This window comes from Oncorhynchus masou, chromosome 32, assembly GCF_036934945.1.
Source record: "Oncorhynchus masou masou isolate Uvic2021 chromosome 32, UVic_Omas_1.1, whole genome shotgun sequence".
NCBI lineage: Eukaryota > Metazoa > Chordata > Actinopteri > Salmoniformes > Salmonidae > Oncorhynchus > Oncorhynchus masou.
Window position 1 is genome coordinate 9,946,734 of NC_088243.1, and position 13,170 is coordinate 9,959,903.

Genomic DNA, 13,170 nt, shown 5'->3' on the forward strand with positions numbered 1-13,170 from the left:
GTCAGAGTTAAATACCCTTGGCCAATAGGGACCCAAAACCAGAGCAACTTTCAGACTCCATAAAGACATAACGCATGTGAAAATGGAGGGGGCAAGACAACGACGACACCAACCTTGATAACAATAGCTAAAAACAGCACAATTCTACTTTTAGAACCATGAACACGTTTACCGACATACTTAAACTTAGCTGAAAAATTCAACTTGCAGGAAGACCTACCTGATTGTCAACTTCTTTGTCAAAGGGCCTCCCGGGTGGCGCAGGGGTGCCAGGTTCTGTTGCAGCCGGCGGCTACTGGGAGATCCAAAGGGTGGCGCACAATTGGCCCAGGTTCGGTGAGGGTTTGGCCCAGGTTAGGGGAAGGTTTGGCCCAGGTTAGGGGAGGGTTTGGCCCAGGTTAGGGGAGGGTTTGGCCCAGGTTAGGGAAGGGTTTGGCCCATCGCGCACTAGCGACTCCTGTGTCAAGAAGTAGTGCGGCTTGGCTGGGTTGTGTTTTCTGGGGACGCACGGCTCTTGACCTTCGCCTCTCCGAAGTCCATACGGGAGTTGCAGTGATGGGACAAGAGTGTAACTACCAATAGGACACCATGAAGTTGGGGAGAAAAGGACTAAATAAAGGTCCAGATATTTACATAAACAAAGGACAGAGGTCAGAGGTCATGTACTATCTAAACAATAAGGAATGAGGTGGTGTGGTATATGGCCGATATGGGATGTTCTTAGGTACGACGCAACGCCGAGTACCTGGACACAGCCCTTAGCTGTGGTATATTGGCCATATACAACAAACCCCTGAGATGCCTTACTGCTATTATAAACTGTATACCAACGTAATTAGAGCAGGAAAAAAAAATGTATGTTTTGTAATACCCGCGGTATATGGTCTGATATACCACGGCTGTCAGCCAATCAGCATTCAGGGCTCGAACCACCCAGTTTATAAACACCAAATAATAGGTTAAAGGAAGCTGCTTTCCCACAGATAACCAGCTGATGAAAGAACAGACATATGCCAAACAAAGTGATAATTCAATTAACATCATCGGGTAGAAAACTGTGATTAGACAAACAAAGCAATACCCTGAAGACCAAGGAGGAGAGGAAACATTCATGAAATAAGAGAGGGGGTTGGGACTGGGCTGAGCTGATAGAGACATCTCCTGAGCAGGTAAATATGAGAGGTTTGAGAGAGAGAGAGAGAGAGACATCTCCTGAGCAGGTAAATATGAGAGAGAGAGAGAGAGAGAGAGAGAGAGAGAGAGAGAGAGAGAGAGAGAGAGAGAGAGAGAGAGAGAGAGAGAGAGAGAGAGAGAGAGAGAGAGAGAGAGAGAGAGAGAGAGAGAGAGAGAGAGAGAGAGAGAGAGAGAGAGAGAGAGAGAGAGAGAGAGAGAGAGAGAGAGAGAGAGAGAGATTTAAAATATTTAATCAATTCTAGAATAAAGCTGTAACGTAGTAAAATGTGGAAAATGTCATGGAGTCTGAACTATGTACATATCTACCAAGGAGTCTGAACTATGTACATATCTACCATGGAGTCTGAACTATGTACATATCTACCATGGAGTCTGAACTATGTACATATCTACCATGGAGTCTAAACTATGTACATATCTACCAAGGAGTCTGAACTATGTACATATCTACCAAGGAGTCTGAACTATGTACATATCTACCATGGAGTCTGAACTATGTACATATCTACCATGGAGTCTGAACTATGTACATATCTACCAAGGGGTCTGAACTATGTACATATCTACCATGGAGTCTGAACTATGTACATATCTACCATGGAGTCTGAACTATGTACATATCTACCATGGAGTCTGAACTATGTACATATCTACCAAGGAGTCTGAACTATGTACATATCTACCATGGAGTCTGAACTATGTACATATCTACCATGGAGTCTGAACTATGTACATATCTACCAAGGAGTCTGAACTATGTACATATCTACCAAGGAGTCTGAACTATGTACATATCTACCATGGAGTCTGAACTATGTACATATCTACCAAGGAGTCTGAACTATGTACATATCTACCATGGAGTCTGAACTATGTCATTATCTTCCAAAGGGTCTGAACTATGTACATATCTACCATGGAGTCTGAACTATGTACATATCTACCAAGGAGTCTGAACTATGTACATATCTACCAAGGAGTCTGAACTATGTACATATCTACCAAGGAGTCTGAACTATGTACATATCTACCAAGGAGTCTGAACTATGTACATATCTACCATGGAGTCTGAACTATGTACATATCTACCAAGGAGTCTGAACTATGTACATATCTACCATGGAGTCTGAACTATGTACATATCTACCTCAAGTATTATTTTTATATTTTCTGTATTTTAAAATAAATAAGTATTTGACTGTTTACACCTGTTGTTTACAAAGCATGTGACAAATAACATTTGATTTGGTTCTTTATGGTTGAGATGGCTAACCATCTCACCCCCCTCTCCTAACCTCCTTTCTATCTCTCACACACACACACACACACACACACACACACACACACACACACACACACACACACACACACACACACACACACACACACAGAGAGAGACGAAGAGAGAGGAGATGAGGGAGAAGTGGAGATAGGAGAGGGGAGGAGATGATGGATAGAAAGAAAGAATAGAATAGAGAGAAGGAAATAAAATGATAGTTGCGATGTAGTCTTAGTTCAGGAGGTACTCTGTATAACCTCTTACAGTAGCTGGAGGGGTACAGTCGATGGTAGGGGGGACTTAGTGTGAATATTCTCCTCTATTTGCACCAAACAGCTAGAACAGAGCAGCCTCCTCCCACTGCTTACATTTATATTGTATTTATTTCCAATGACGGCCTACACCAACCAAACCCTAACGACACTGAGTCAATTGTGCGCCGCTCTATGGGACTCCCGATCACAGCCGGTTGTGATACAGCCTGGAAGCGAACCAGGGTCTGTAGTGACACCACTAGCACTGAGATACAGTGCCTTAGACCGCTGTGCCACTCGGAAGCTCTTTCTAGGACCCACACTACAGAAGAATGTTTAATTTAGGAATTATAATTAATTCACATATTCATCAGGCTCCATTTCCTGCAGATTACAGAAGAGAGAAGAAGGATGAACACACACACACACATGCACATACACACACATGCACATATACACATACACACACACGCACACATACACACAGCAATAACACTTTTAGAGTCGCTGGTTAAACTTCCACTAGTCTTTCCAACTCAAGTGCTGCACTCTGATATAGTTCATTAAAAAAGCCTCTGAGGAGAGTGAAGGGTGTTGATTCTTAACAGTGTAATGTGATCCATTATTTTCATTGTGGTAGGTTTAAAACACAACGATTGGCTGAGGGGAGCTGGAGTAATCATGTTTACAAAGGAGCAGAACCAATGGGTGTATTTGGCATCCCTTTTGTATTTAAAAAAAAAACTTTATTGAACTAGGCAAGTCAGTTAATAACAAATTCTTATTCTATAATGACGGCCTACCCCAGCCAAACTCACTCCTACCCCGGACGGCGCTTGGTCAAGTGTGCACCTCCCTATGGGACTGGGATCATAGCCGGTTGTGATACAGCCCGGGTTCGAACCAGTGTCTAGACTGCCACTTGAAATCCTGGAGAGGAATGATATTGAATATTTTAAGTAGAAATCGTGCACCAATATTGAATTTGATAAGCCTGTTACATTAAATGAAGTGCCTTTTAATATAGACCACTTGGAGAATTCAATTAATTGGATTCTAAATATAAATAAATACTTGCTACAGTGCCAAATTTCTGCATTTTGACATGTCCCTCCGTGCACCCTCTGTGACATCTAAGAAGCTTTTAGCCCACTTAACCCCAACATTTCTCCAAGTTTTCACCATCATTGTAAAGCCCTATACAACTCTCATTTTAATATGATGAAGCTGTGAGGACCGACCCTGGGAGACGAGAATAAGTACACGTAGTGAACATTTAACGAATTACGGACATGAAACGAAACAAGGACAGCGTCTGGACAAGGGAAACATAACAACAATAACGCTGACACGGGGGAACAAACTGAGTAACAGACAGATATAAAGGGGGCAATCAACAAAGTGAAGGAGTCCAGGCGAGTCCAATGAAGCGCTGATGCGCGTAACGATGGGCAGCCTGGCGCCCTCAAACGCCAGGGAGCGTGGAGCAGGCAAGACAGAAACTAGTCCTTTTAAAATATTAATTTTCAAAAGAAACACCAATAGTCAAATCATATTGTAAAAGCAGGTAAACAGGTTATAATCTTTTTGGCCATTTGCTGGTGTTTTTGTGATGGAAAACTGAGTAGGTTGAGCAGAACACATAGCACTGTTACACATACTGTAGATAGACAAGCTAGAAACGTTTTTACAATTTCAATGTTTTTGTGCAGCTTGCATTCAATTGTGTTCCCTCCCTGTTGCACACAACAAGCTTCAATTCACAAGAGGATTTATGGCTGATTTAAGATCGTTTAACCTGTATCGGTCAACCTAGATACGGTCAACCCTGTTACTGTCAACCCTGTTACTGTCAACCCTGTTACTGTCAACCCTGTTACTGTCAACCCTGTTACTGTCAACCCTGTTACTGTCTACCCTGTTACTGTCTACCCTGTTACTGTCTACCCTGTTACTGTCTACCCTGTTACGGTCAACCCGGTTACTGTCTACCCTGTTACTGTCAACCCAGTTACTGTCAACCCTGTTACTGTCAACCCTGTTACTGTCAACCCTGTTACTGTCAACCCTGTTACTGTCAACCCTGTTACTGTCAACCCGGTTACTGTCAACCCTGTTACTGTCAACCCTGTTACTGTCAACCCGGTTACTGTCAACCCAGTTACTGTCAACCCTGTTACTGTCAACCCGGTTACGGTCAACCCTGTTACTGTCAACCCTGTTACGGTCAACCCGGTTACGGTCAACCCGGTTACGGTCAACCCTGTTACGGTCAACCCTGTTACGGTCAACCCTGTTACGGTCAACCCGGTTACTGTCAACCCGGTTACTGTCAACCCTGTTACGGTCAACCCTGTTACGGTCAACCCTGTTACTGTCAACCCTGTTACTGTCAACCCTGTTACTGTCAACCCTGTTACGGTCAACCCTGTTACGGTCAACCCTGTTACGGTCAACCCTGTTACGGTCAACCCTGTTACGGTCAACCCTGTTACTGTCAACCCTGTTACCTTATTTGGCACATAATAGGAACTTACTATAGTATTCTGTTATTCTTGAGATGGGGGGGGCATAATGTTACACTCCAAGTAACAAGTTACACTCCTCTTAAGTTACAAGTTACACTCCTCTTAAGGGGCACCGAATTGTTGGGACGACGCTGGTATTTCTTATTCACAAAGGAACTTGTTTTTAGAAAGTCCAAAGTCTAATGTAACTGTCCATGTGGTACTGCATTCTCTACTAAATGAAAGAGACATTGCAAATGGGTTGCACAAAAAAAGGACGAAGTGAGAGATATGAGAAAAGAGAGAGGCAGAGGAGAGAGAGGTGAATATCCCTCTCAGTGCTGTAGGTGTTTAACACAACACTGATGACTGATAGTTGCCGTGGAGAAAGGTGAATATCCCTCTCAGTGCTGATAGTTGCTGTGGAGACAGACAGAGAGAGAGACAGGAAAGAGCAACAAAGAATGGAGAGAAGCAGAGGAAGAAACAACAAAAGAGGGATGGGTGAGGAAAACAGGAGAGAAGAAAGAAGGAAGGACGGAGAGGTAAAAGAGGAAGAAACAACGGGTGGAGAGACAGAAAGAAAATGGGGGGCAACGGCAGGCTCTGCGTTGCCATGTTGCCATGGGGACAGTAACCGGGCAAGCGGTTGCCATATTAATGATGTGTGCAAGAGCTCAGGCGGCACACGGGGGTAAATCTGGAGCGAGCAAAAAGGAGTCAGCAGGCGCACGCCGTTAATGTGTGTGTGTGTGTGTGTGTGTGTGTGTGTGTGTGTGTGTGTGTGTGTGTGTGTGTGTGTGTGTGTGTGTGTGTGTGGTGTTAATGGCGTTAGAGGAAGATCTCTGCAGGAAGATCTCCATTGTTCTTTGATTATGACAGAAAGGACAGAGAGAACACACAAAGAGCTGAAAGGACAGAGAGAACACACACAGCACATAGCTGCACACGCACACATAAACACACACTAACTGCTGGAGGCTTTAGTTCTATTTTGAGGTGTACAAAGATCAAGCATGTTTTCTCTCCCTCCTATCCCCTCTCTCTTCAACCCTCCTTTCTCCCCTCCCTCCTCTCTCTCCCCTCCCTCCCTCTCTCCCCCCTCCCTCCTCTCTCCCCCTCCCTCCTCTGTCTCCCCTCCCTCCTCTCTCCCCCCTCCCTCCTCTCTCCCTCTTCTCTCCCCCCTCCCTTGGGGCAAACGTTTTTATTTATCACTTTGGAGTGATAATCTGAACTAAACATAGCCCTGGGCCATACACATAAACTCTACACACATACACACATTTCAGCTCTTCATTCATTCATTCCCCAACTTCACACTAAATATTACTCTCTTCGTCTCTTTTTCTCTCCCCCCCTTTCTTTTCCCACACTGCTTGCCACACCCCCTCCCTCCTCCTCTATCCAATCCCTATGCTCTCTGTCATCCTATATTAAAGGAAACTGAAAGCAGGGGAAGAGAGAACGATAAGGAGACAGCGGACCCGGGAGGAGAGAAGGATACATGGGAAGAGAGGAGACAGGGGAGGAAAGAAGGAGACAGGGAGGAGAGAAGGATACATGGGAAGAGAGAAGGAGACAGGAGAGGGGAGAAGGAGACAGGGAAGGAGAGAAGGAGACAGCAGAGAGAAGGAAGAGACAGGGAGGGGGCAGAGACACAGAATGAGCTCAGCATTGCCCTAATTGGTGCCATTTTGGATGCAAACAAAGTGTATTCAGAGTCCCTAGCCCAGAGGTCCCCTAACCGTGTATGTGTGTAATGTGTGTGTGCCATGTTCCACCTAAAGCATTTAGTATCATCTTCCTTGTAATTACAGCCACATGTAGCCACAAGTCGGGAACAGTCTTCCATGACTCGACTGTGTGTGAACAACTAAGGCCACCGTGTCTGAAACAGTGGCCATGTCTACAAACAACATTGATTTACAGAGGAAGACAAAGGCTGATGGCATTCACAAACCTATTCCCCATCCCTTCCCACCCCATCCCCATCCCATCCCTTCCCACCCCATCCCAATCCCTTCCCACCCCATCCCCATCCCCATCCCTTCCCTTCCCTTCCCATCCCTTCCCATCCCTTCCCTTCCCACCCCATCCCCATCCCTTCCCTTCCCATCCCACCCCATCCCCATCCCTTCCCATCCCTTCCCTTCCCATCCCTTCCCTTCCCACCCCATCCCCATCCCTTCTCACCCCATCCCCATCCCTTCCCATCCCTTCCCTTCCCATCCCTTCCCTTCCCAACCCTTCCCATCCCTTCCCTTCCCATCCCTTCCCTTCCCACCCCCATCCCTTCCCTTCCCATCCCTTCCCACCACATCCCCATCCCCATCCCTTCCCTTCCCTTCCCATCCCTTCCCTTCCCACCCCATCCCATCCCTTCCCATCCCTTCCCACCACATCCCATCCCATCCCTTCCCATCCCTTCCCACCACATCCCATCCCTTCCCTTCCCTTCCCATCCCTTCCCACCACATCCCCATCCCATCCCTTCCCTTCCGTTCCCATCCCTTCCCACCCCATCCCATCCCTTCCCATCCCTTCCCTTCCCACCCCATCCCATCCCTTCCCATCCCTTCCCACCACATCCCCATCCCCATCCCTTCCCTTCCCATCCCTTCCCTTCCCACCCCATCCCCATCCCTTCCCTACCCATCCCTTCCCTTCCCATACAATCCCTTCCCATACCATCCCATACATTCCCATCCCATCCCGTCCCGTCCCATCCCATCCCATCCCTTCCCATACCATCCCATACATTCCCATCCCATCCCGTCCCGTCCCATCCCATCTCTTCCCATCCCCATCTCATACCCATGCCATCCCTTCCCATCCCCATCTCATACCCATGCCATCCCTTCCCATCCCCATCTCATACCCATGCCATCCCTTCCCATCCCCATCTCATACCCATGCCATCCCTTCCCATCCCCATCTCATACCCATGCCATCCCTTCCCATCCCCATCTCATACCCATGCCATCCCTTCCCATCCCCATCCCCATCTCATACCCATGCCATCCCTTCCCATCCCCATCTCATACCCATCCCATCCCTTCCCATCCCTTCCCATCCCCATCTCATACCCATGCCATCCCTTCCCATCCCCATCTCATACCCATGCCATCCCTTCCCATCCCCATCTCATACCCATGCCATCCCTTCCCATCCCCATCTCATACCCATGCCATCCCTTCCCATCCCCATCTCATACCCATGCCATCCCTTCCCATCCCCATCTCATACCCATGCCATCCCTTCCCATCCCCATCTCATACCCATGCCATCCCTTCCCATCCCCATCTCATACCCATGCCATCCCTTCCCATCCCCATCTCATACCCATGCCATCCCTTCCCATCCCCATCTCATACCCATGCCATCCATTCCCATCCCCATCTCATACCCATGCCATCCCTTCCCATCGCCATCTCATACCCATCCCATCCCTTCCCATCCCCATCCCCATCTCACCCATGCCATCCCTTCCCATCCCCATCTCATACCCATGCCATCCCTTCCCATCCCCATCTCATACCCATGCCATCCCTTCCCATCCCCATCTCATACCCATGCCATCCATTCCCATCCCCATCTCATACCCATGCCATCCCTTCCCATCGCCATCTCATACCCATCCCATCCCTTCCCATCCCCATCCCCATCTCGTACCCATGCCATCCCTTCCCATCCCCATCTCATACCCATGCCATCCCTTCCCATCCCCATCTCATACCCATGCCATCCCTTCCCATCCCCATCCCCATCTCATACCCATGCCATCCCTTCCCCATCCCCATCTCATACCCATCACATCTCTTCCCATCCCCATCCCCATCTCATACCCATGCCATCCCTTCCCATCCCCATCTCATACCCATGCCATCCCTTCCCATCCCCATCTCATACCCATGCCATCCCTTCCCATCCCCATCTCATACCCATGCCATCCCTTCCCATCCCCATCTCATACCCATGCCATCCCTTCCCATCCCCATCTCATACCCATGCCATCCCTTCCCATCCCCATCTCATACCCATGCCATCCCTTCCCATCCCCATCTCATACCCATGCCATCCCTTCCCATCCCCATCTCATACCCATGCCATCCCTTCCCATCCCCATCTCATACCCATGCCATCCCTTCCCATCCCCATCTCATACCCATGCCATCCCTTCCCATCCCCATCTCATACCCATGCCATCCCTTCCCATCCCCATCTCATACCCATGCCATCCCTTCCCATCCCCATCTCATACCCATGCCATCCCTTCCCATCCCCATCTCATACCCATGCCATCCCTTCCCATCCCCATCTCATACCCATGCCATCCCTTCCCATCCCCATCTCATACCCATGCCATCCCTTCCCATCCCCATCTCATACCCATGCCATCCCTTCCCATCCCCATCTCATACCCATGCCATCTCTTCCCATCCCCATCTCATACCCATGCCATCTCTTCCCATCCCCATCTCATACCCATGCCATCCCTTCCCATCCCCATCTCATCCCCATCCCATCCCTTCCCATCCCCATCTCATACCCATCCCATCCCTTCCCATCCCCATCTCATACCCATGCCATCCCTTCCCATCCCCATCTCATACCCATGCCATCCCTTCCCATCCCCATCTCATACCCATGCCATCCCTTCCATCCCCATCTCATACCCATGCCATCCCTTCCCATCCCCATCTCATACCCATGCCATCCCTTCCCATCCCCATCTCATACCCATGCCATCCCTTCCCATCCCCATCTCATACCCATGCCATCCCTTCCCATCCCCATCTCATACCCATGCCATCCCTTCCCATCCCCATCTCATACCCATGCCATCCCTTCCCATCCCCATCTCATACCCATGCCATCCCTTCCCATCCCCATCTCATACCCATGCCATCCCTTCCCATCCCCATCTCATACCCATGCCATCCCTTCCCATCCCCATCTCATACCCATGCCATCCCTTCCCATCCCCATCTCATACCCATGCCATCCCTTCCCATCCCCATCTCATACCCATGCCATCCCTTCCCATCCCCATCTCATACCCATGCCATCCCTTCCCATCCCCATCTCATACCCATGCCATCCCTTCCCATCCCCATCTCATACCCATGCCATCCCTTCCCATCCCCATCTCATACCCATGCCATCTCTTCCCATCCCCATCCCCATCTCATACCCATGCCATCTCTTCCCATCCCCATCCCCATCTCATACCCATGCCATCTCTTCCCATCCCCATCTCATACCCATCCCATCCCTTCCCATCCCCATCTCATACCCATGCCATCCCTTCCCATCCCCATCTCATCCCCATCCCATCCCTTCCCATCCCCATCTCATACCCATGCCATCCTTCCCATCCCCATCTCATACCCATGCCATCCCTTCCCATCCCCATCTCATACCCATGCCATCCCTTCCCATCCCCATCTCATACCCATGCCATCCCTTCCCATCCCCATCTCATACCCATGCCATCCCTTCCCATCCCCATCTCATACCCATGCCATCCCTTCCCATCCCCATCTCATACCCATGCCATCCCTTCCCATCCCCATCCCCATCTCATACCCATGCCATCCCTTCCCATCCCCATCCCCATCTCATACCCATCCCATCCCTTCCCATCCCCATCTCATACCCATGCCATCCCTTCCCATCCCCATCTCATACCCATGCCATCCCTTCCCATCCCCATCTCATACCCATGCCATCCCTTCCCATCCCCATCTCATACCCATGCCATCCCTTCCCATCCCCATCTCATACCCATGCCATCCCTTCCCATCCCCATCTCATACCCATGCCATCCCTTCCCATCCCCATCTCATACCCATGCCATCCCTTCCCATCCCCATCTCATACCCATGCCATCCCTTCCCATCCCCATCTCATACCCATGCCATCCCTTCCCATCCCCATCTCATACCCATGCCATCCCTTCCCATCCCCATCTCATACCCATGCCATCCCTTCCCATCCCCATCTCATACCCATGCCATCCCTTCCCATCCCCATCTCATACCCATGCCATCTCTTCCCATCCCCATCCCCATCTCATACCCATGCCATCTATTCCCATCCCCATCTCATACCCATCCCATCCCTTCCCATCCCCATCTCATACCCATGCCATCCCTTCCCATCCCCATCTCATCCCCATCCCATCCCTTCCCATCCCCATCTCATACCCATGCCATCCCTTCCCATCCCCATCTCATACCCATGCCATCCCATCCCCATCTCATACCCATGCCATCTCTTCCCATCCCCATCTCATACCCATGCCATCCCTTCCCATCCCCATCTCATACCCATGCCATCCCTTCCCATCCCCATCTCATACCCATGCCATCCCTTCCCATCCCCATCTCATACCCATGCCATCCCTTCCCATCCCCATCTCATACCCATCACATCTCTTCCCATCCCCATCCCCATCTCATACCCATCCCCATCTCATACCCATGCCATCTCATACCCATCACATCTCTTCCCATCCCCATCCCCATCTCATACCCATCCCCATCTCATACCCATGCCATCTCTTCCCATCCCCATCTCATACCCATGCCATCCCTTCCCATCCCCATCTCATACCCATGCCATCCCTTCCCATCCCCATCTCATACCCATGCCATCCCTTCCCATCCCCATCTCATACCCATGCCATCCCTTCCCATCCCCATCTCATACCCATCACATCTCTTCCCATCCCCATCCCCATCTCATACCCATCACATCTCTTCCCATCCCCATCCCTTCTCATCCCCATCCCCATCTCATACCCATCCCCATCTCATACCCATCCCCATCTCATACCCATGCCATCCCTTCCCATCCCCATCCCCATCTCATACCCATCACATCCCTTCCCATCCCCATCTCATACCCATCCCCATCTCATACCCATGCCATCCCTTCTCATCCCCATCTCATACCCATGCCATCCCTTCCCATCCCCATCTCATACCCATGCCATCCCTTCCCATCCCCATCTCATACCCATGCCATCCCTTCCCATCCCCATCTCATACCCATGCCATCCCTTCCCATCCCCATCTCATACCCATGCCATCCCTTCCCATCCCCATCCCCATCTCATACCCATGCCATCTCTTCCCATCCCCATCCCCATCTCATACCCATGCCATCTCTTCCCATCCCCATCCCCATCTCATACCCATGCCATCCCTTCCCATCCCCATCTCATACCCATGCCATCCCTTCCCATCCCATCCCCATGCCATCCCTTCCCATCCCCATCTCATACCCATGCCATCCCTTCCCATCCCCATCTCATACCCATGCCATCCCTTCCCATCCCCATCTCATACCCATGCCATCCCTTCCCATCCCCATCCCCATCTCATACCCTTCCCATCCCTTCCCATCCCCATCCCCATCTCATACCCATGCCATCCCTTCCCATCCCCATCTCATACCCATGCCATCCCTTCCCATCCCCATCTCATACCCATGCCATCCCTTCCCATCCCCATCTCATACCCATGCCATCCCTTCCCATCCCCATCTCATACCCATGCCATCCCTTCCCATCCCCATCTCATACCCATGCCATCCCTTCCCATCCCCATCTCATACCCATGCCATCCCTTCCCATCCCCATCTCATACCCATGCCATCCCTTCCCATCCCCATCTCATACCCATGCCATCCCTTCCCATCCCCATCTCATACCCATGCCCACATAATTCTCACCCTTTTGCCCTCAGAACATCCTCAACTTGTCAGGGCATGGACTCTACAAAGTTACAAAAGCGTTCCACAGGGATGTTGGCCCATGTTGACTCCAATGCTTCCACAGTTGTGTCACTGGCTCTCCACTGGCTCTCCACTGGCTTCCAGTTGAAGCTCGCATCCGCTACAAGACCATGGTGCTTGCCTACGGAGCTGT